Genomic DNA, 21,081 nt, shown 5'->3' with positions numbered 1-21,081 from the left:
AAACTTACACATTCTCCTATACCAGTTTGTTAAGTTCCCAAAAAAGGAATAAAGCACAATCCTACCTTACCTATTTTTCCTTTCCCATACTGCATTCTCCAATATGGCAACAATAATTTAGACTTATTAATCAACCTACTCCAGCCTAACAGAAATAAAAGATTTGAGCAGTGACACATGGATCAAGCTTTCTGGGTGTGTTTTGGAGAGCAGGTCAGTGGCCGCCTGCTTTCTTTGACAAACAAGTTTGTCTTGTGCTCTGCCTAAAAATCTCCACATGCCTCACGTGACTTCAGCTGCAATGCCAGGAGTGAAACGTCCAGGAGCTGCTGAAGGAGAGCAATTTAGTGACAGCCCAGGCGCCCACATGAGAGTGAATCAGAGCGAGCCTCTAGGGTGGTACTCCAATTGAAAAAGGATTGCTGGGTGTCATTGCGACAGCAAATGGAGATAATCAAGGGCATTGTTTTTCTGAAATACAGCATGGGAAGCGTTTAAAAATAGAAGAGAAGATTTGGACAAAAACAGAAACCTCAAGCCCATACTTTAGCCCAAATTGTTCACCATCTGACATTCCACCAACCTTCCTTCCTCAGGCTGCTGTTTTGGAAACAGGCCGGCCAGTGCCAGAGACACATATGCAGCAGTATGAGAGGGAAAGAGAAAAATTCAGGTTTATTTCTGATCTTTGTAACCTGGATTCTTGTTGAGTCTAGCAGTAGAAGTAGAGCTGTTTGCATCCCTAGAAGCTGGCAGTCTTGGCACAAATCAGGAAAGAAAGCTTCAGAAGGAGCAAGAGGGAACAGAAAAGATGATTGCACCAACTTGTGCTTCCCCTTATAGACGTAACTTGAAGCAGCCATCAACAATATTGAGTCAAAAGGTCTAGTTTAGTGCAAATCCAAGTCCTGTATAGCAAGATGTCTGTCTTCAACTGCTACGGCTCCAGCACAACAGGGAATGGCTCAGAAAATCAAGGATGGTATGGGGCAGTCCAATTTTCTAAACCAGTGGTGACAACCCCTATAACCACACCCTCAAATAGTGTCCATACCCACCCACCCCCAAGATTCCTGGGAGCTGTAGTCTGTTAAGGGTGCTGAAAGCTGTTAGGAGACCCCTATTCCCCTCATAGAGCTAGTTTCCAGAATTCCTTGGGAAGAGGGATTGTTAAACCACTCTGGAAACTGTAGTTCTGTGAGAAGAGGGCTCTCCTAACAACTCTCACCACTCTTAACAAACTACAATTCCCGGGATTCTTGAAGGGAAGCCATAACTGTTTCAAGTGGTATGATACTGATTTAGATGTATAGTGCAGATGGGGCCATAGAATGGTAAGCTGGCAAAGAGCAGTGTAGTGGTTAGCATGATGTACTTGGGCTGCGGAGAACTGAGTCCACATTCTTGATGAACCATGGAGTTGGCAGTGCGACTTTGGCCCAGTTAGTGGTCTGAGCCTAGTCTGTCTAACAAAATGCATCACAGGTAAGGCCTGAATTGTCCTCGAACCCCCAAAGTGAGACCCACTGGCAAACTTTATTTACTTAATAAATTAATATATTGCCCTTCCTCCTAAACGAGCTCAGGGCAGCAGGTACTGCTCCAGCAGATATTGCCATTGCTTCTACTTTGCATTTTGCCTCTGCAGCATTCCTGCTTTCAGTTGCATGCACAGGCTGCCACAGCAGTTGCATTTGGCTTGCAACATGGATCCTCCAGCTTAAATGCTCACTGTTCTAATACCCTGTCTATTAATCCTTTGGTCGTCATGTGGGCTGAGGAAAAGCAGGAGGAAATAAAATTAAAAATCTGAATGCCCACCACCAACCTTTGCACTTTCATTAGCACCTGGGAAGAAGAAGAAGAAGAAGAAGAAGAAGAAGAAGAAGAAGAAGAAGAAGAAGAAGAAGAGATCAGTTGTGCAGACCAAGACCACCCCAAGAAGAATAGTCATTCAGAGTAGACTTTCCCAACTCACAATTTCAATAGGAAACACAGCTCTTTTCCCAGGCGAGTCATCACATCCTGAAACTACGCAACACGAGGAAGGAGCTTTCCTTAAGAACTGAAATGTCAACTGACTACTTTTTGTTGTGGCAGCAGGATTCAAGACAACTGAATTATTTCGGCATATGAACGAAAAGGCTTCCCTCAGCTTCAGTAGAACCAAATTCCTAGAACAGCCCCTTTGACACCACTGCTCAGCGGACTGCGAAATAAGTGAGAAGTGCTTACCACAGAATACAAAGAGCACACAGTAAGACGACGTCATTATTTGACCACAGGACAGCTCGCATTTCTATGCCAAGGGCTTCCAGAGAAAGGGTCTTTGTCTGCATTATGAAGTCTAGATGTGACAATTGTGCAGCTAAAGCATATCACATCACAAGTATACCAACATTTGGTATTTTCATAGTGCATCTTTTTAAAAAGAAGTCTCTACTCTTGCATGCCTCCCCTAAGCAGCCCTAAGGGGCTGTGAAGAGTTGTCTGGAGACATGTGGAAACACCTGCCCCTTAGGCATGCCACCGTCTGGGCCAAGTGGGCCACAAGGTGGAATCAGTGTGAAATGTTGGTGCCAGGTTCTGATAAAGATCCTGGGTTCCAATGGAACTATCATTGCATTTCAAGGGCATTGTGCTTTTCCATCGTTGTGAACCTTAGCACGTCCTGTGAGCCCCTTCGACTCTTCGTCTTTGTTTTCTACTAGTCTTGGCTCATCACGCTTGGCCCTTCTTCAGAGCGAGGTGGTGAGACTGCCAGTGCCCCCTCTGCTAACACAACAAAATGCTAAGTGGAGTGAGAGGGGCAATGTGCATGTTTGCATGCGTGTGTGAAACTGCTACCCCCCCCCCCAGCCCTGCTGAGCTCCTTCATCTGGCTCAGAGAAACAACCAACGCAAACCTTCCCAGCCACGGATTTCAGTGGTGGTTCTGCCAAACTACAGGGTCCTGGAAGCAGCAAACCACAAAGAACACATGGCACGTGTTGAGCATACCTTTGAAGTACATAACAGAAAGGCTGCAAAACAAAAATTTGAGAAGCGCCATGTTTGAAAAAAAGAATAATCAATCAAGATCCTTTATTAGGCATAGCAAACCACACATTATCAAACAGACACCATATACAAATTGTGCAAAATACAAACTCAACATAACAAGGTTTGTCCCAGTCGTATCTAAAAAAGAATAATGAAATCACATGTACATTGGATATCGTGGAAGCTGCTTCAGAGCAAACATGCATAGCTGCATGCCTGGTACCTGCTATTCCTGATCTTCCAGCAGCTAAACCCCAAGTAGGAAGCTCCCTGGAACTGAACTAAGTACAGGGAGGGGCTCAGTGGACTGTCATAAAGAATTCTATACATTGCAAGTACATAGCGTGCAAGCAATAGAGTCTAGATTTTCCAATTGCATGTGAAACTCACATCCCTGGCAACTGCCGATGTGATTTGACCCTCGAATAATGACTTTTTTCAGGACCATTCAAACAACCATTCTAAGAAGGACTGCAGGTGCCAAGCAAAGGCATACTTGAGTTCTGATCAATGTGAAATAGTTGGGTAGTTCCTTTGCCTCAGCGCTGCCTGCCTTTGCTAATTTTAGAGCGATTGGATTGGACTGGGAGTCATGCCTGCAGAAAAGGAGGCACTTCTCCTGGTGCCCACACCAGGTGAGGCACAACATGTGGAAAGGGCCTTCTCAGTGGTGGCAGCCTAATTTTGGAATTAGGTGTCTTCGCTATGGACTTTACACAGCACCAAGAAACTTACAAAGCCTTATATTTCCAGGCTTTGTAAGTTTCTAAATCCACTGAAATTTAGATGAGTTTTAGTGACATTGTTCTGCTGCTGAATGTTTTTTACGCTGGAATTTATTTAATGTTTCTATAGTTCCGCAGTTCATGGATTTTAATGCTTTCATTGCTTGTAAGCTACCCATTGTTTGGGTAGCATATAAAAGCTGTCAATAAACAAATAAGTTGTCACATGATGACTTCACAATAAGCATAAAAGCCCATGTTTTCACAACTTTAAATACTCATTATTTGTTTGTTTTGTATTTAAAGCCCACCAAAACTGTCACAATTGAAGCAAGCACAATTCAAACTAAAATCATAGCAGCAAAACTACAAAACTAACCAATAGCAAAATTAATGAAACAGCAGCAGGGAACAGCAATATAGTCAGAGGGAAGACACCTATTCAACCAAAGACCTGGGTAAAGAGCTGTGTTTTGACCAATCATCATACAGTTGACAAGAGGCTCCTCAGAAGGGAGGCCATACTGCAATGTGGGGGCCACTACCAATAAGGCCATCTCCCAACAACACTGCTCCTCAAACAACAAAGAGTGGTGGCACTGTCAGCAAGGCCTCCATTGCAGTGCAGTGAAGAGAGCTTTATATGCCTTCAGCTTGATATATGGAGAGACCCACCTTTTTAGGTATTTAAAGCAGCTCCCACATGGCAGCCATAACATGTGCACAGGTCTTGAGGCAGCTGCCATATTTCTTTCTGAAGGAAGCCTACACTAAATGAGATTCTTAATCAACGATATGTTGCAAAACACAGTTAAGGCTCTTCTCAATGACCTGATATTGGTCATGATGACCTATATGTCGTAACATCATGGGAGGAGTGTTTCCAGCTCCCATGCCCTTGCCTTGTAAGAAACTGCAGCAGGAGGGGAAGCTGAGTAATACCACAGGAGGAATTGCTGCCTGACTGGTAACGTCAAAAGGGCGGTGGTTTGTGGGGGAAGATCAATATATTTGATCACACTGACTTGATCCTTGGCTAATGTGCAGCAGACACAACAGCAGTGGCTGGAACATCTAGGACCAAGGCAGAACTGTTCAAACTCCTTTGCTATTTTTGCTATTGCCAGGAAGAGTAATGTTGCTACATTTTATGTACTGAAGTGCTTTTTAATGAAGTACTGTAACATTTACCGTATGTTGCTGTTTTGACATTGCTGTTATTATGAAGCCTATGGACCTGTTTGTGATACCTCAGTGGTCCATTTACAATATTAAGCCAGCTTCTGGAAGCACCCTTGAACAAGGGAGGCAAATAAAAGCACCTTTAGCAACAGCACTGGCTGTTGTTGCTTCATGTCAGGGCTCAGTTACACCATCAATGCTGTTAGTCCTAAATGCTGTTAGATTTTGGGCTCCGCCCAAACAGACAACAGTGACCCTTCCAAAGACCACAGGGCACTAGATCTTGTGTTTCTGAACCCTCTTCAGTGTCACTACCTCCATGACTTCCCAAACCACCTGACTGTTGTGCGTTTGAGAATTCATCTTCCAACAGCCACAGTCCTCTTGTCTCCTCCCCCCCCCCTGTAAATAGTAATAGAAATTTATTATTTGTACCCCACCCATATGGCTGGGTTTCCCAAGCCACTCTGGGCGGCTTCCAACAAAGATTAAAAATACATTAAAAAGTCACACATTAAAAACTTCCCTAAACAGGGCTGCCTTCAGATGTCTTTTAAAGATAAGATAGCTGCTTATATCCTTCACATCTGATGGGAGGGCGTTCCACAGGGTGGGCACCACTACCAAGAAGGCCCTCTGCCTGGTTCCCTGTAGCTTAGCTTCTCGCAGTGAGGGAACCGCCAGAAGGCCCTCGGCGCTGGATCTCAGTGTCCGGGCAGAACGATGGGGGTGGAGATGCTCCTTCAGGCATACTGGGCCGAGGCCGTTTAGGGCTTTAAAGGTCAACACCAACACTTTTGGTAAATCTTTTGTCAGTTTCCTGCTGGTTCTTCTCCTACATCACAGTGGAATATTATTATTATATTTGCAGGAATTTTATACTGGCTAAGTGCTTTTACTTGAGCCATCATTCAACAAAGATCTTCCAGATCTTTGTGCTTTTTCAGAGCCTCTCGTGGTCCTGTTTTAGGGCCAAAACACTGAGGCAGTGGTAGTAATAGTATAGCAAGCAGCAGCATGTGAAATTCCCATTCAATAATGTGCTTGGAAGCCCTGTCACCAATCAGTTCTAAAAATGTAGACCTGGGTGGGAGTCGACAAGCAAGCTAGGCCATTTGATAGGTTTTAGACAGCTCTACGATGCCAGCTCAAAAATGTAAAAAGAAATGCACACCTAGGAATAAAAATGGAAGAGGTGCAAAATGCTAATTTTCCCTGCCTGAGAATTAATTCTAACAGAGGTTTTGATCAGTTCTCAGAAGATAGGCTTTTGTTTACTTGCCCTTCAGGAAAGGAAAGCTAATGACACTAATAAATGACTATTCAATATGAACAATAAGAGAAAGAAAAAGTGACAAGCTGTTAACTAGACAAGCTGTATAATTAAGGCCAAGCTGGTGGTGGAGGTTGATTCCCCCCCCCCCCCTTCAGAGAACAAGGACTCTGGAGCTACAGCAAAATGTCTCAGTTCTGGAAATTAGGCTTTAAAATGAAGAACATTTAATGTAATGAAGACAGAAACTTGACATCACCTTTGTTGTCATATTAAATTGCCCTCTCTTGAATGTATTTAGCTACATAAAAAGGAATTAAGGACAGGTTCTAATTGCTCCAGTCTCCTGCAAGAAATTTCTTTTCCCTTTTTCTTTTTAAGAGAGGTTGTGTTCGACAGGATCTCTGCCATTAATCAGGTGCCTTCCCCTGAAGTTAACAAATCCTGCTTAAAGAATGGGTTCTGGTGTTAACATGGGGTGTGATTAGAAAGGACAGAAGCCTTTGAAAGCCAAGGCATTGAAATCTGGCCTAGCCAAGCAGGAGTCAGTCAGTAAGTCCGATTCTTTCCTTTTTTAAGTCACAGCATGTCTCTGCAGAGAAGACATTAAAAGCCAGTGGACAAAATCCTAGAGAACACACCGCAATAGAAAACTTTGTATTCCTAACAGGAAATAGGCATCCTAACGGGCCTTTCCCCTTCCCTTCAGAGTGTGCAGGATCAGGGCAACAGCCTCTGAATGTGCAGGAATGCAACTTAATATTCACGGTGCAACATTCATAAGAAGTCACAGCACGTCTGTGCCACTGCAGAGATTGGATATTTATGCACAGCTCCCCCCCCCCCAAGTATTGTTGTGAAGGGGGGTGGGCTTGCTTTGCTTAGGGCTAGTTTTTACTCTTCCCTGGCCTAGCAGAGGCAGTATGCAGATGTTTGCATCTGAGGGAAGGGAAAGTGGAAGGAGGCACAGAAAAGGATATGGAAAGCAACGCTGGCAAAACAGACCTATCTGGATTCTCATACATGAAGTCATGGTAGCCAAGATGTAAAACTCCAGAGGCCCAATTCATGTAAACAAGCTTGTGGAAAGGGGAGGGTCATAATAGGCATGTGTCAAAAACGGGCATATTTGCATGTCAAATGGGTCATACTGTATATGGACATTATTTTATGCATGACCATCCCCCACCCCAGTTGTTTTTAATGGGGCCATCACACATCAGCTGATTTGTAGGCCAGAAATTATACAGCAACAGTGGGCAGCATGGAAGAGATGGATACAATCAAACCTACTTCCAGCCAACAACCTTCCAGCCCCTAAATTCTGCACTAGCTGAAGAAGAAGAGGAGTTTGGATTTGATATCTTGTTTTATCACTACCCGAAGGAGTCTCAAAGCAGCTAACATTCTCCTTTCCCTTCCTCCCCCACAACAAACACTCTGTGAGGTGAGTGGGGCTGAGAGACTTCAGAGAAGTGTGACTAGCTCAAGGTCACCCAGCAGCTGCATGTGGAGGAGCAGGGAAGCGAACCCGGTTCACCAGATTACGAGACTACCGCTCTTAACCACTACACCTCACTGGCTCTCACTGGCTCTCTAGCTGCAGTTTCCCATCTTCAAAGGTAGCCCCATGCCGTGGATACTAGTCCACAAGAGGTGCTTGGTCACAGCCTGCCCAAGGAGAATGTCAAGCAAAGGCTGTTGCTGTTGCTGCTGCTGCTGCTGCTGTGCCCCTAAGGGTTCAAAGCATCATGCTCCTTCCTGTCCCATACACATCTTACACTTCTAAGTATATTTGGAGAAGCTCTGCAAACATCTTGTTCCACCTACTGTTATCTGGCCAATAAGGTCTCTGCAGCGTTCAGCCAATTTGACTTCAAAAGTATAGTTATGGCAAAGAGGTCCCTCCTATGTGCATCTAAACAGAAAAACCACGTGACTGATCAAGCTGCTGGAAAGTCAGCCCAGTGCGGAAGACTCCTACTCCATCTGTTATTATGACGGCTCACCAGCATTCACTGTATTGGTCTACTAGGGTAGCCTTGAAGGGTAGTTCAAGCATGCTCTGTTTCCTTGAAAGTCATGCCTCAGAGCATTCCTTGAACTAAGAAAGTGAAGGGTATGGTAGCTAGCATGAGAGATTGTTTTCAATTACTGTTCGTTAAGAGAGAGCAATAGCGGGCAGTATGTAATAGTACAGTGGTACCTCAGGTTACATACGCTTCAGGTTACATACGCTTCAGGTTACATATGCTTCAGGTTACAGATTCCACTAACCCAGAAATAGTGCTTCAGGTTAAGAACTTTGCTTCAGGATGAGAACAGAAATCGTGCTCCAGCGGAGCGGCGGCAGCAGGAGGCCCCATTAGCTAAAGTGGTGCTTCAGGTTAAGAACAGTTTCAGGTTAAGTACGGACCTCCGGAACGAATTAAGTTCTTAACTCAAGGTTCCACTGTATCTTGATAGAACTGCAACTTTTCCTTAAGGTAAAAATGTTCTCTCTATTTCTCCATCCGCTTAGAAGCCTATTTTGGCATTCAGCAATATATACATTACATAACAACAGCCTATGCTCAGAAATCTGGTGGGCACAGAAAATTGCCACCTGAAGAGCGTTTCTTACGGGTGCCTTTTTGCCACTCAATAATTTGTAAATTCAATCTCAGAGCTGTGCTACAGGAAATTTTAACCCTTCGTGCATTAAAATTAAAATGGCATGTGCAAATTACCAATCTGGAGAGCAGAGGGGCAAACAGTTGTTGGCCCACAGAAAACATCTGTATTAATACACAACACCTCTCACATATTAAACTGGGGGTGGCGGGGGGAGAGGCCGTGAAAGCCATTTACCAAAGCAGTCACTAGCATACTAGCCACAGCAACCAGGCTGTGGAAGCAGCTGGCATCGCTCTGAGCACAAGGAGGTCAGAGATGGAGGGTGGCTTCAGCTTACACGATGCACGCACCACTTGTGCTTTAGCTTTTGCACCATACTTCTACAAGTCCCTTTTCAAGTTCAAGTTACTGGGGCTTTTTGAACTGGGGTTTTTAGCAAACGGATCTAAGCTCCTCAACAGTTATTGTAGCAACTGGCCAAAATTGAGCATCTTTTGCCTGCTATTCAGCGCACCGAGGCAATGCCTGTACAACAGGCAAGGCAAGAATTCAAGCTTGTAATCCCAGTGGTTCTCAGGAGAGCCAAGGGCATTTTTACTTGTCCCTACAAGTCTGACCTCCTCACTCTTCTCGATAGAGAAGACCAGGCTGGCGCAAGATTAAGCCTCCTCATGCAAAGAATAGTGCCACTGTATTCTGCTCTGGTCAGACCACACCTGGAGTACTGTGTCCAGTTCTGGGCACCACAATTCAAGAAGGACACTGACAAACTGGAACGTGTCCAGAGGAGGGCAACCAAAATGGTCAAAGGCCTGGAAACGATGCCTTATGAGGAATGGCTAAGGGAGCTGGGCATGTTTAGCCTGGAGAAGAGGAGGTTAAGGGGTGATATGATAGCCATGTTCAAATATATAAAAGGATGTCACATAGAGGAGGGAGAAAGGTTGTTTTCTGCTGCTCCAGAGAAGCGGACACGGAGCAATGGATCCAAACTACAAGAAAGAAGATTCCACCTAAACATTAGGAAGAACTTCCTGACAGTAAGAGCTGTTCGACAGTGGAATTTGCTGCCAAGGGGTGTGGTGGAGTCTCCTTCTTTGGAGGTCTTTAAGCAGAGGCTTGACAACCATATGTCAGGAGTGCTCTGATGGTGTTTCCTGCTTGGCAGGGGGTTGGACTCGATGGCCCTTGTGGTCTCTTCCAACTCTATGATTCTATGATTCTATGAAAGACAGGTACAAGCTCTAAACTATTTTTAGAACCAATTGACTAGAAAGCTAATGAACATCAAACTAGAAATGCTTGACAAAATAGCAGGCCCTGCTGTTGTAGGAGATGGGGACAGCGTTGCTGGTGTTCGCCAGAAGGCTCATTCTACATTGTGGCTGCAACAACAGGCATAACCGCTAACTGATTTGGATCACTCATCACCGACTGCTTTACAAAAATTACTTTACCAGCTGGTGGTCCTCCTGGCACAGGGTGATCATAATGGCAATTAATGTGCAACTTGTGTGAAAAATTGCACACACACACTGCAAAATATAGCACTTCCAGAGCTGGAAAAATGCAATATGGCAGTGTTTTTTCTGGAGATACTCAAGGGTACGGAGTTCCGGCACCATTTCCTCCCGAAATGTTAAAAGTGTAGCACTTACTATAACAACTTCATGGTGAGTACTGACACCTTTTTTTCCTCTTAAAAAGCACTGAATATGAACACAACAGAACTGTAGTCTTGAATATGGACCTATGGACTGTGCATAAATGCAGTAAATTAAATACACCGCTATCGTGCAAGAAAGGTACCAAGAACTACTGCTAACTTTAATCTAATCACAGGATCAGCCTCATGGCTGTCAACCTCAGGAGGGCTCAAAGAGAAGGTTTAAAAACAGCATTAAGAAATGGCAGACAGAATGGGAAACAGGAGCCCTAGTCATACACAGCTGTTGAAGGCTTTTACTCCCCCCCCCACCCCACCACCACCACCACCGCTTTCCTGGCTGCAGGCTGGCAGCTTTTGGCACTGGCTGCAAAGCAAACAGCAGTTGTGCTTCAAGGAACATACATATGTGATTCCACAAAGGCCAGCATTTCTATTTCAGTGACTTGTTGAACAGGCTGCTTTTTGTGTTTACAGCTTACTGACGGAGTAATCCAAGCACTCAGCATTTGTGGGCATGTCGCGCGCACACAAATTCAAACCCTGACCACTGTGCTTTCCAAAGCTTTCGTACTAAACATGCCTCATTAAACCATCTTCTCTGTGTGCTGCTTCTCCATGCTGCTTGTTGAGTTACTCACTCACTCACTCACTCACTCTCTCTCTCTCTCTCTCTCTCACTCACACACACACACACACACACAAGCTTTGCTTTCCACAAAGACTTGTTGCATCCCAGTTTTTAGTTCTGGGACATGATGAAAGCAACTTTCCTGGCTGTGCATTTTTACCAAAAAGCACTTGCCGACATAGCAAGCACACTAACTGGAGGAAAACCATTATATGGCTAGGAGTTACACAATGTACAATTCCCTATTAAGACATTATCCAAGACAGGTCATTCTATTATGATTAGAACTGTGTAACATTTGCCTGGTTTCTCTCTTATACTTATATTCTGAAAAGCAGGAGTTGTGGAGAATTCACCACTTTCAGAAGCGCAGAAGAGGATAATAGGTGTGTGCCACATTCACATGTTAACTCACATGAAGGGCTTTTCACACGATCAAGTAGGAGTATAGGTGGTTATTGATATTGACTGGGAACTATCTGCAACAACAAAAAGTTCCTTGAGATAGGAAAATTAGGGCTGAAAAAAATCATTTAGAAAATCAATGTTCATGACATGTGTTAAATCAGCAGTATCTGTTCATTGTAAGTACTCAGTGCCAATTTTCATTGTTAACAGATTTCTGTACATCTCCCTTTGATGGATTTAGACCATGGGTTTAAACAATGTGTGTTTTTCATGCATTAATTAGCAAACAGAACTAATGCTGGCTTAAATCGCCTCAATTGTGGGTCCATCCCACAGTCCTGTTTGTCCCTTGATTCCAAGTCACGGCTACGAGAGGGTTGATTTTGTTGTTGTTGTTGTCCTGCCGCCTTCTCTGGGAATGCACGTTCTTTACAGCTGAGTCGGAACAAATGTCAAGCCACAGAAAACCCAATTGATGTTTGTTCCAATTCAGCAGTAAACAGTAGTTTTCCTGTGGAAAGTGGAGGGACAAAATGCCCCCTATTGGAACCCTGACTTGAAATCACTTGAAATCATGAGACAAACAGAATTGTGGATGGGCTCAGAATTACTAATATTGGAATATAACATTGCTTTAACCGATGAAACTCAATTAAAAGTTAGACAGTAGAAAAATGTAAATTGGTCAATAACCCTTTTTAATGGATATACTTGTTCTTAGGAGAGGACAGCAGGCCACTCAGATTTACAGATGTGGTCCAAACATTTAAAAGCAACAATAGGAAAACACACTGCTTGAGAGATGCTACAGTGTACTAACAATTAATATAAAGACACAATAGCAAACAAAGACAAATAATTTGCAATTAAGACCACCATTATGAAAATTATGGTGTTAACTACCCTCCGCAAGTATTACAAGATATTCACATCTGCGTTATCCATCTGAGAAAGCAACGAAGATACAGAGGTCTTTCTGTACCAGCACAATAGTTATCCTAGGAATATGACAAAAGGACCAGCAAATACCACATTATGACCTCAGGGGTTTCATGACCAGCGGAATCCATATCAAATGGGAGAACCAGCCTAACATTATTATCCTTCAACATCTTGCTTTGGAGTGTCAGGAACTGCACAGAGGGAGACCTAAATTATTAATTTACATTCTAGAAACATTAACAAGGTGGAAGAATATTTTTAGAGTACTTGGCTATTGAAACTAACCAAGTGTCTGTCCTCATTAAAACCTTCAGTCTCAGTCAGCTGTCAAAATTTTGAAAGCTGTTGACTGATGCAGCCTTTAGGGTCACCATGGCAACAAGATACATTACCTAGGTGATGGCGCTCTTACATTGTCACCCCTTGGGTGACCTAGTTCTTGCAAAAAAGAAGAAGAACTGTTTGCATTATATTTTGGATATAAGCCTTCAAGCTGAATATTGCACCAGTCATGGAGGTAATTAAGAAGAGCAGGATATATGTATTGTGGGGGCAGGATTTTTTTATATAATAAAAGAAGAAAAGTTGGCCTGATCATTCAGGTCAGTGTCACAAGTCAAGCATGAAGTTCATTTCACTTGTAAACAGTATGCATTCTCTTTGTTTACAAGTATCCAATCAACAATGAGTAAAAGGTAAAGGTACCCCTGCCCGAACGGGCCAGTCTTGACAGACTCTGGGGTTTGTGCGCCCATCTCACTCTATTGGCCGGGGGCCAGCGCTGTCCGGAGACACTTCCGGGTCACGTGGCCAGCGTGACAAAGCTGCATCTGGCGAGCCAGCGCAGCACACGGAACGCTGTTTACCTTCCCGCTGGTAAGCGGTCCCTATTTATCTACTTGCACCTGGGGGTGCTTTCGAACTGCTAGGTTGGCAGGCGCTGGGACCGAAAGACGGGAGCGCACCCCGCCGCGGGGATTCGAACCGCCGACCTTTCGATCGGCAAGCCCTAGGCGCTGAGGGTTTTACCCACAGCGCCACCCGCGACAACAATGAGTAGTTTTAAGTTATTTGAAGGACACACTACTGGGAAGTTACGATTTAAGTGGTCCAAATTTCTCAGGAAATTATCTGTCATTTTCCAGATTCATGCCAAATCAGTATGACAAGCAATGCTACACGAAGCAAGCAGTCATATTGACTGGCAACGAGGTCACAGAGATATTCACGCAAGCCGCAGAGTGCCATCCTTTATAAGACTGTACCATCTCTGAATGCATGTAGCAAGGAGCTCTTTTTAAAAAAAGAAGTTACATGGCTGGAAGAGACTTTTTAAATAACATTAAAGCTCCCCCTAACAACATCAAGTGCTGGCTGCAGACAGAAATAAGGTCAAAATGGGATTACAGACACGAGTAAAGGGGAGTGTATTTGCATCTCAAGGAAACCTTGATGTTTACAGAAATACAAACAACATACAACCTAAGCCAGAGGCCATGGGAAGAAAAACACCCCATCCAATGGAGACTGAGTATGCTCAGCAGCCATGAAATGTTGAATGTCAATTGCAGAGGAATGGTGGCTGGACAACTCTTTTTACCCTTGGATGAAACTGACTATATTCAATTCAAGTTGTTTTCAGGCCTGGTTTTGAGACACACTTAGCTTTTGCCCTTTTATGTTATATGCTCCATAGATAGTCTGATAGTTGACGGGGGGGGGGGGGTGACACCAATTCCTAGGTATGCATCTGCAAAGAATTACCAGCAAACAGGAGAAGCAGAACGCAGAGTGAATGATCAACTTTCAGCTTCACCAGCTCCCAACTTCTCCTTTGCAGCAACTGAATCTCCAGGTCTCAAGACATATGAAACATAAGGAGATGAAAAAAACATTCAACCAGTCTACTCCACCACACTTCCACTGTGGCATCCGGCAAGGCAATTAAATTTTCCACTGATATAGCAATTCATACCTTTTCACAATGATAGAAGATGTCAGCTAAGGTGAAGTGATAGAGAATGTCAGCTAACACAGAATCAAAGAGCCAAGTCCAAATGAAATTATTGCACTTATGCCAGTTAGAAATTACATGTGGAGGGAACCCTTATGCAGAATGGGAAATTTTTATACCTGACAGTGAGATGGGGTGGGTCTTGTATGCAACAGATACCCCACTTTCTCTAGAGGCAATTAATTGCCACAGGCAGGTACAATATATTGGACAGCATAGAGATGGGACAAAGTTCACCCAGTCAATGGAAGGAGTTCTACTCAGCATCTAACTAACATTGTTTGGGTCAGAAAAGAGTCCAGGATGATCACTGTTATATATTTCCACACTGTTCATAAACCCTGAAGAGTTCTTGCAGCATCTCACAAATTAACAAACAACAACAAACACTCAAAACAATAAGACAGAGCTGCAATATTTAGAAAGCAAGGTAAGACACTCACTAAAATAGAATCTAAAAGGTCCAGGCAAACACACACTCCTGGAAAGAGCAGGTCCCCTCACCATCACAAAAGGCAAGGGGATCCAAGAAAGGGCCTCTAAGATAGATCTCCACCTGCAGATTCATTTGGGAGCCAGTAGTTCCTTAGGTATCCTAACCCTAAATTGTACTTGCCATTTTTTCCTACCTCACCAGGCAGCATGTAACTTGCCTTCTTTGTGCAAACCTTACTTGCTTTGTAAGTACATATGTGGAGCCACACATTTCTGAATTGCTTAGGGGGTTTCTGGGTGGATGGCCCTTCACTGCAGTAGGGTATTGCCCTAGGATCAGCCTTCTCCAAGCCTTCATATGTTGTTGGACTATAACCAGCCCTTTGGATTAGTAGCCCAAAACATCTTGAGGACACCAGGCTGGGGAAGACTGGCCCAGACCAGGACCAGGGACAGGAACCTGTGGTCCTCCATATATTGTTGGGCTCCAGCTTCCATGATCAGGAATGATGGGAGTTGTAGGCCGACAACATCTGCAGTCCCACCAGTTCTCCACCTGTGGCCTGGATGGGGACCTGGGGGAGGTTTAAAATAGCACAAGCAAAACCATTCCTCTCCACTTCGGAGACAGCTGCTTCCCCACCTTTTATCTTAACCTAGATTCTCAGTTGCTTCAGCTCATATATTCCCAGTTTTCAACCATCAGAGCTTCTTTTACACATTCTGGGAATATTTAAAAACAGAAAGATGAGCAGCAATCGTGAGATTCTCATGGGGGATTATTGGTGTATAATTAAGCAATATCCATAGTAACAAGCAAATCTGCATTAGCCTGACCTAGTTTGAAAAATTCCATCAGCTTGTTGAGGGACAATGACATATTATCTCCCAAAGTACCCCCAACTTTGAAAGCACAACAAAGGCAGGACTTTTCCAACAATGAGGCAGCCAGAGACAAGGAACAAGGAACTCCATGGCACAGAGTGAGTTTATGTAATTTTCTGTTCACATAATTTCAAAAAATGTCTGTATAAGTTATTAAGGTGAATGGAAATCCCAAACTTGTGTTTGCTTCACAGATGAACACATCATTATGCCACCTTGAACAGTTTGGAAAGGTGTGGAATAAATTTGTGAAATAAAATACATATTACAAAATCCTACAGAGATGATACTTCTCTGCATAAACATTCACATATGAATGGCCTGTGCAAGATTATGCAAATATTCTTTGGGCCTAGCCGAAAATTGCAGCCACCACAATTCACCTTTCCTGCTAAATTCCTCCAAAACCCACCAGCTACATACATATTCTTACTCCACTCTACTTTTTTTCTTCCATTTCCCCAAAGGATGCCCCTCGGTGACTCAGAAAACGTGTAACTACTTTATGCACAATATACACTTAAAGCAGCCGCTCCAAAAAAGAAATCTGGAAACTGTAGTTTGTGAAGCATGCTTTGAACTGTAGCTCAATGAGGAGTAAACGACAATTGCAGGATTCTGGTTATTTTGTGGGGGAGGTTACTGTGTGTACACAGAGAGTATTACATTCCAGGGGTGAAATGAGGTCACCAAAAGCTTATACCATTCTGTATTATTTTTATTTATTCTCTCTCTCTCTCTCTCTCTCTCTCTCACACACACACACACAGAGAGAGAGAGAGAGAGAGAGAGAGAGAGAGAGAGAGAGAGAGAGAGAGACTGAGCATTGGGAAAGATACAGCATAACTCCTAAAGATACAGTGGTGCCTTGCAAGACGAAATTAGCTTCGTTCCGATGCCGCGCGGCGGGAGGAGGTCCGAGGACAGTGGGGAAGACGCGCTGCGCTTCCCCGCTGTCCCGGAGATTTCCCTATGGGCTGTCGTCTTGCGAGGCAAGCCCATAGGGAAATTCGTTTTGCGAAGCGCCTCCAAAACGGAAAACCCTTTCGTCTAGCGGGTTTTCCGTCTTGCGAGGCGTTCGTCTTGCGGGGTACCACTGTATTGTAAATTTACTTCTCTCCCTCAGATTTTCAGTGTGGAGAACAGCCAGTCTCCACGATAATGCTGTTGACTTACAGACTCTAAAACAGACACACTTTTTCCAGCCCATTTATTTCTAAAGATGACTGGTCTACTGTTCTCATCTGCATGCACACACAAGAACCTGTCCTACACCGCCTCCAGCTGCCTTCTTCAAGAAAGAATACTTGGCAAAGGTCAGCTATTCAGATCCCTCAAGGTCCATCCTCCCAGTAGACAGAAACTGGCCAACCAAACTTGCCTAATTGGTTTGCCCTCTGTGGCAATCTCTTTTTTAACAACCAGAGTCACAGGGTTGGGATGAGGAAGACGTTGGGAGATCATTCGGGCCAGTTTCCCATCTCACTACAACAGCAATAACATGCTTGAGAAAGTAAACAGAAAAGTCATTCAAAAGTCATTCAAGGAGGTTCAAAGTCCCTGTCATGCACTTTATAAATAACTAGTGAAACAGGAGGAGTGTATATGGATGTGTGGCTCAGGGACAGGAGAGTACTTGCATAAAGGAACCATAAACCACAGGACATACCTTGGCTACAGCTTGTGGTTAGTGTAGAGGGAGCTAAACTATGAACCTGTGTTCAGACAACATGCTAAGTCAAACTGCGGCTTGCCTAATCATTTATTTATTTATAAAATACTTAAATAACACAATTTCATTAAAATATCAAAACTGTGTACAAAAAAATCTATACAATAAAATAACAGACAAAATAAACCAGAATCACAAATCACCAGTCAACAGTTTAAAATGAATCTCTGTAAGCCTGCAGCATAGAAAAGCCTGTGAAGATTAAATATCAAATAATAATGTTGGTGAGATAGGACAGTGCCAGGTTCAGATTTTGTTCTCAGCAAATCTTCCTCTTCCTCCCAGCTGTCCCTTAAGTTGCCCTCTGTGCTAGATGCTGCTCCATCTCCTTATTCATCACTAGAGGGACAAGAGCTGCAAGAAGGAGCAGCAGCAGGGAAGAGGAGGCAGCGGTGGCAGCCAGGTCCCAAGAGCTATGCCAGCCAGAGAGTAACCACACATCTACAAAGGCAAGGGCACTAACACCTAACTAGGTACATATAAGACACTTCCTTCTGGATAAGGGTCAGTGTATGATTGTGTTGCTTTACGTATGTCCACACTGGACACACAGTCTTCCATTCATGTCTGCCAATGCACCAGACAAGGCAAAAGGGAAAATAACTGAGTGTCACTCCCAGAAATTATTGGCACTGAGTTAGTGCATCCCAAGCGCCAAATAAATCTCCACCTAGTCATGGGGAATAATCTATGGAGAGCATTTGGTCATGCCATTCCTGACCCACAAGGACCTTTCCAAATGGACAGTTTAGAGCACATTTACTGCAGGGAAGCCATGCATTTTTCTGGGACAGAATTCCATGATATTCTTGCATCTTCCACAGATGGAAACCGCAAGCAACTAGTGTTCAAATATTGCTCTTCTGTTCCCAGCTTAGCTCTATTTCTGCTCAATGAGTAGCAACTCATTGCATGAAAAACACAGTCTTCTACAGAAACATCAGATCTATCAGCAGTTTCCATTGTGACTCAGCCATGTTTAGAAAGTGTGGAGCGCGGAAACTTTGGACCAGCTTTTGGTGGGGAAAGCGAAAGGCACAGTTTAGACTCTTTTTTTGGCTCCAGAACCAACTTAGCAGTAATGCTCTACACCAAACAAACAAGCTGGTAAAAATTGCAAGCCTCATTCACCCTGGAGATTATATATTTAACAGAGATTCTGAAATCTAACCCCAGGTACCTGAAGAACCATCCTGTCATCCATATGAGAAAATTTAGCGTGAGAGGGTAACATGCAAAGTGGAGGTAGGAATCCTGAAAAAGGCCAGTTGTGGGACTGTCAGGGAGTTTGGAAACTACTGCTGAAAAAGCTAAGTCTGTAGATGTCCTCTTCCTTTATTTGATAAATGCCATGTCATGGAAGAGAAATAAGATGGTCCACTGCTCCACCAGGAACCTTCAAAAATAAAGTGTGCATTTCCCTCTTAACCACAGAAGTGTTGCTGTTTTTATCACAACTGCGCACCAATAAAGTTCTGCTTCAAGTTCTGCATAAGGCAGCTTCATCAGTGCAGAGGTATTTAGCACTAAACACACACTGCTTTAGCAGCCTTCCCCAAGATCAGGAGTTCACTGGTCATTTCCTCCACCCTTTATTATTATTTTTACCCAAAAAGAATAACGTTTCTCACACCCCAGGAAAACTCTTAGCCGTGGCTAGGTCTCTCCCAATCTCCTCTGCCCCTCTCACCTTCGCCAGAGGAAGCTGAAAACTGCCAAAGATTGTTCCTGTGAAACCGACAGGCTGCTTGCACTGAGCGATCTCAGTTCAGGCTGCGACTCGAAGTGAAGGAGGAACCCCAGGCCACCTGCACGCAGGACTTTTCTGCCCCATGCTTTTTATTCTCTCTGTGTGAGTCCTTAGGGCTTTCCAGGCAGAGCCACTGGCAGGGCTTTCCTTCGGATCACTGGGGAGTGGTAAACCCTCAACTTCCGTAAAAAAAAAAAAGTCTTTTGAAGTTTTCTTAAGGTGGAACTTTGTAGAACTGTTCATCGTTAGCCAACTTTCCTAACTCTTTCATCAATCCCCTCTCCCATTCCTTTTAAAGTAATAGAAATTTCTCCATAATTTTCAAGAACCTCGAACATTGGCTACATACTACTCCTTACCAATCTGTAGGCAATAAACAAAGAAGCAGAAGAGCCTTGATTCTGAGATTGCTTCCAGAAGGCCCCTTTAACAAACATCCATCATATTCAAAGTGCATTCACCACACATTTAAAGCACATGACTTTCCCCCAAATAATCCTGGGATCTGTGACGTCCCCCTCGCAGACCTACAATTCCCAGTACCCAGAACAAACTACAGTTCCCACAATCCATTGGGGCAACTCACGGGCTTTAAAGGTGAGTTGGATGTGCCTTAAATGCACGGTGTGGATCTTAAGATTGCATCAATACTTTCCAGTGCATGTCCCTGTCATTTTCCTTATCACAGAAAGTCCGTTTCTTTGGCGTTTGTTTTGCAACGGCTCCAAATGAGCTTTAACACACAGCCTGAATTTGCCAGTGACTGTCTGGAAGCCAAATTGTCGTTGTGATAAATTTTAAGTCAATTTAAAGTTTATATTCTATTACAAATCTCAGTATTTCAGCCTTACAAAATCTTCTTAAGTCATAAATATAGGGGGGGTACGTAGTTGGACAATATGGCCAATAAGCCATATAAATGTGAAGAGGAATTTGTTGACCATGGCAGTAAGGAATAGTTATTCCAAGATATATTGTTCCTCCCCCACCAGCGTCACCTATGAGACCAAAGCTGTAAAAACCTGCCACAGCCACAGTGTGAAGGATGAAAGCCAATCTCCAAAGAACTGAGACATGTTCTAAGTGTCGCCAATAACTGAGCAAACGAAGAGGTAAGTGGAGGCTGCAGCTGTTGCACTCGCAGAACTACCAACTGTGAATTCATGACTGCCATTTTACACACACACACACACACACACACAATAACATTAAGAAGAGCCTGCAGGATCAGGTCAGTGATCCATCTAGTTTAGCACCCGGCCCTCACAGTGGCCACCCAGATGCCTCTGGGAAGCAGGACGCAAACACAAGAGCTTTCTCCCTGCTCCTGTAGTTTCTGTGGAGGCAGAGCCTAGTAGCCATTGATAGCTTTATCCTCCACGAAGTTGTCTAATAGTGGCCATCCCTTCTTCCTGTGGGAGTGAGTGCCGTAGTTTAAAACTATCTGCTGGGTGAATAAGTAATTTTATCTGTCCTGAACCGTCCAACATGAGGTGTCCATGCGTTCTATTGTTATGAAAGATGGAGAAAACCTGCTCTCCGTCCACTTTCTCCATGCCACACGATAATTTTAAATGTGTCTAATGTATTAAATGTATTTAAATGTTGGCTGTGTGCCTGTGCTATGCACCCCCTTAGTCCGTCCTGCTTCTCATTTTTAGTCTCATCCTTAAACAAATCAAATGTATATACTTAAGTTTGATTGAATAATAGGGAACAAATGTAGCTCTTTGCAGATGGTTCAGATCATCTGGATATTGTTGTCCCTCAGACCCGTATT

The 21,081-nt window shown here is 43.8% G+C and overlaps 1 protein-coding gene across 2 annotated transcripts in view; it reads right to left on the bottom strand.

Moving 5' to 3' along the window:
• Positions 1 to 19,474, bottom strand: part of ACOT11 (acyl-CoA thioesterase 11) — a 61,624-nt gene extending 42,150 nt beyond the window's left edge. Inside the window, exon 1 of one of the 2 annotated variants that reach the window (XM_081195396.1) lies at positions 19,242 to 19,474. The gene's annotated coding sequence lies outside the window, so the exon portion shown is untranslated. The remainder of the gene's footprint in view (positions 1 to 19,241) is intronic. The other variant, XM_081195397.1, reaches the window with a different exon arrangement.
• Positions 19,475 to 21,081: the final 1,607 nt, after the last annotated feature.

The sequence above is a fragment of the Podarcis bocagei genome, assembly GCF_964188305.1.
Source record: "Podarcis bocagei genome assembly, chromosome: 5".
Classification (NCBI taxonomy): Eukaryota; Metazoa; Chordata; class Lepidosauria; order Squamata; family Lacertidae; genus Podarcis; species Podarcis bocagei.
This window is presented reverse-complemented; position numbering and strand designations above follow the sequence as displayed.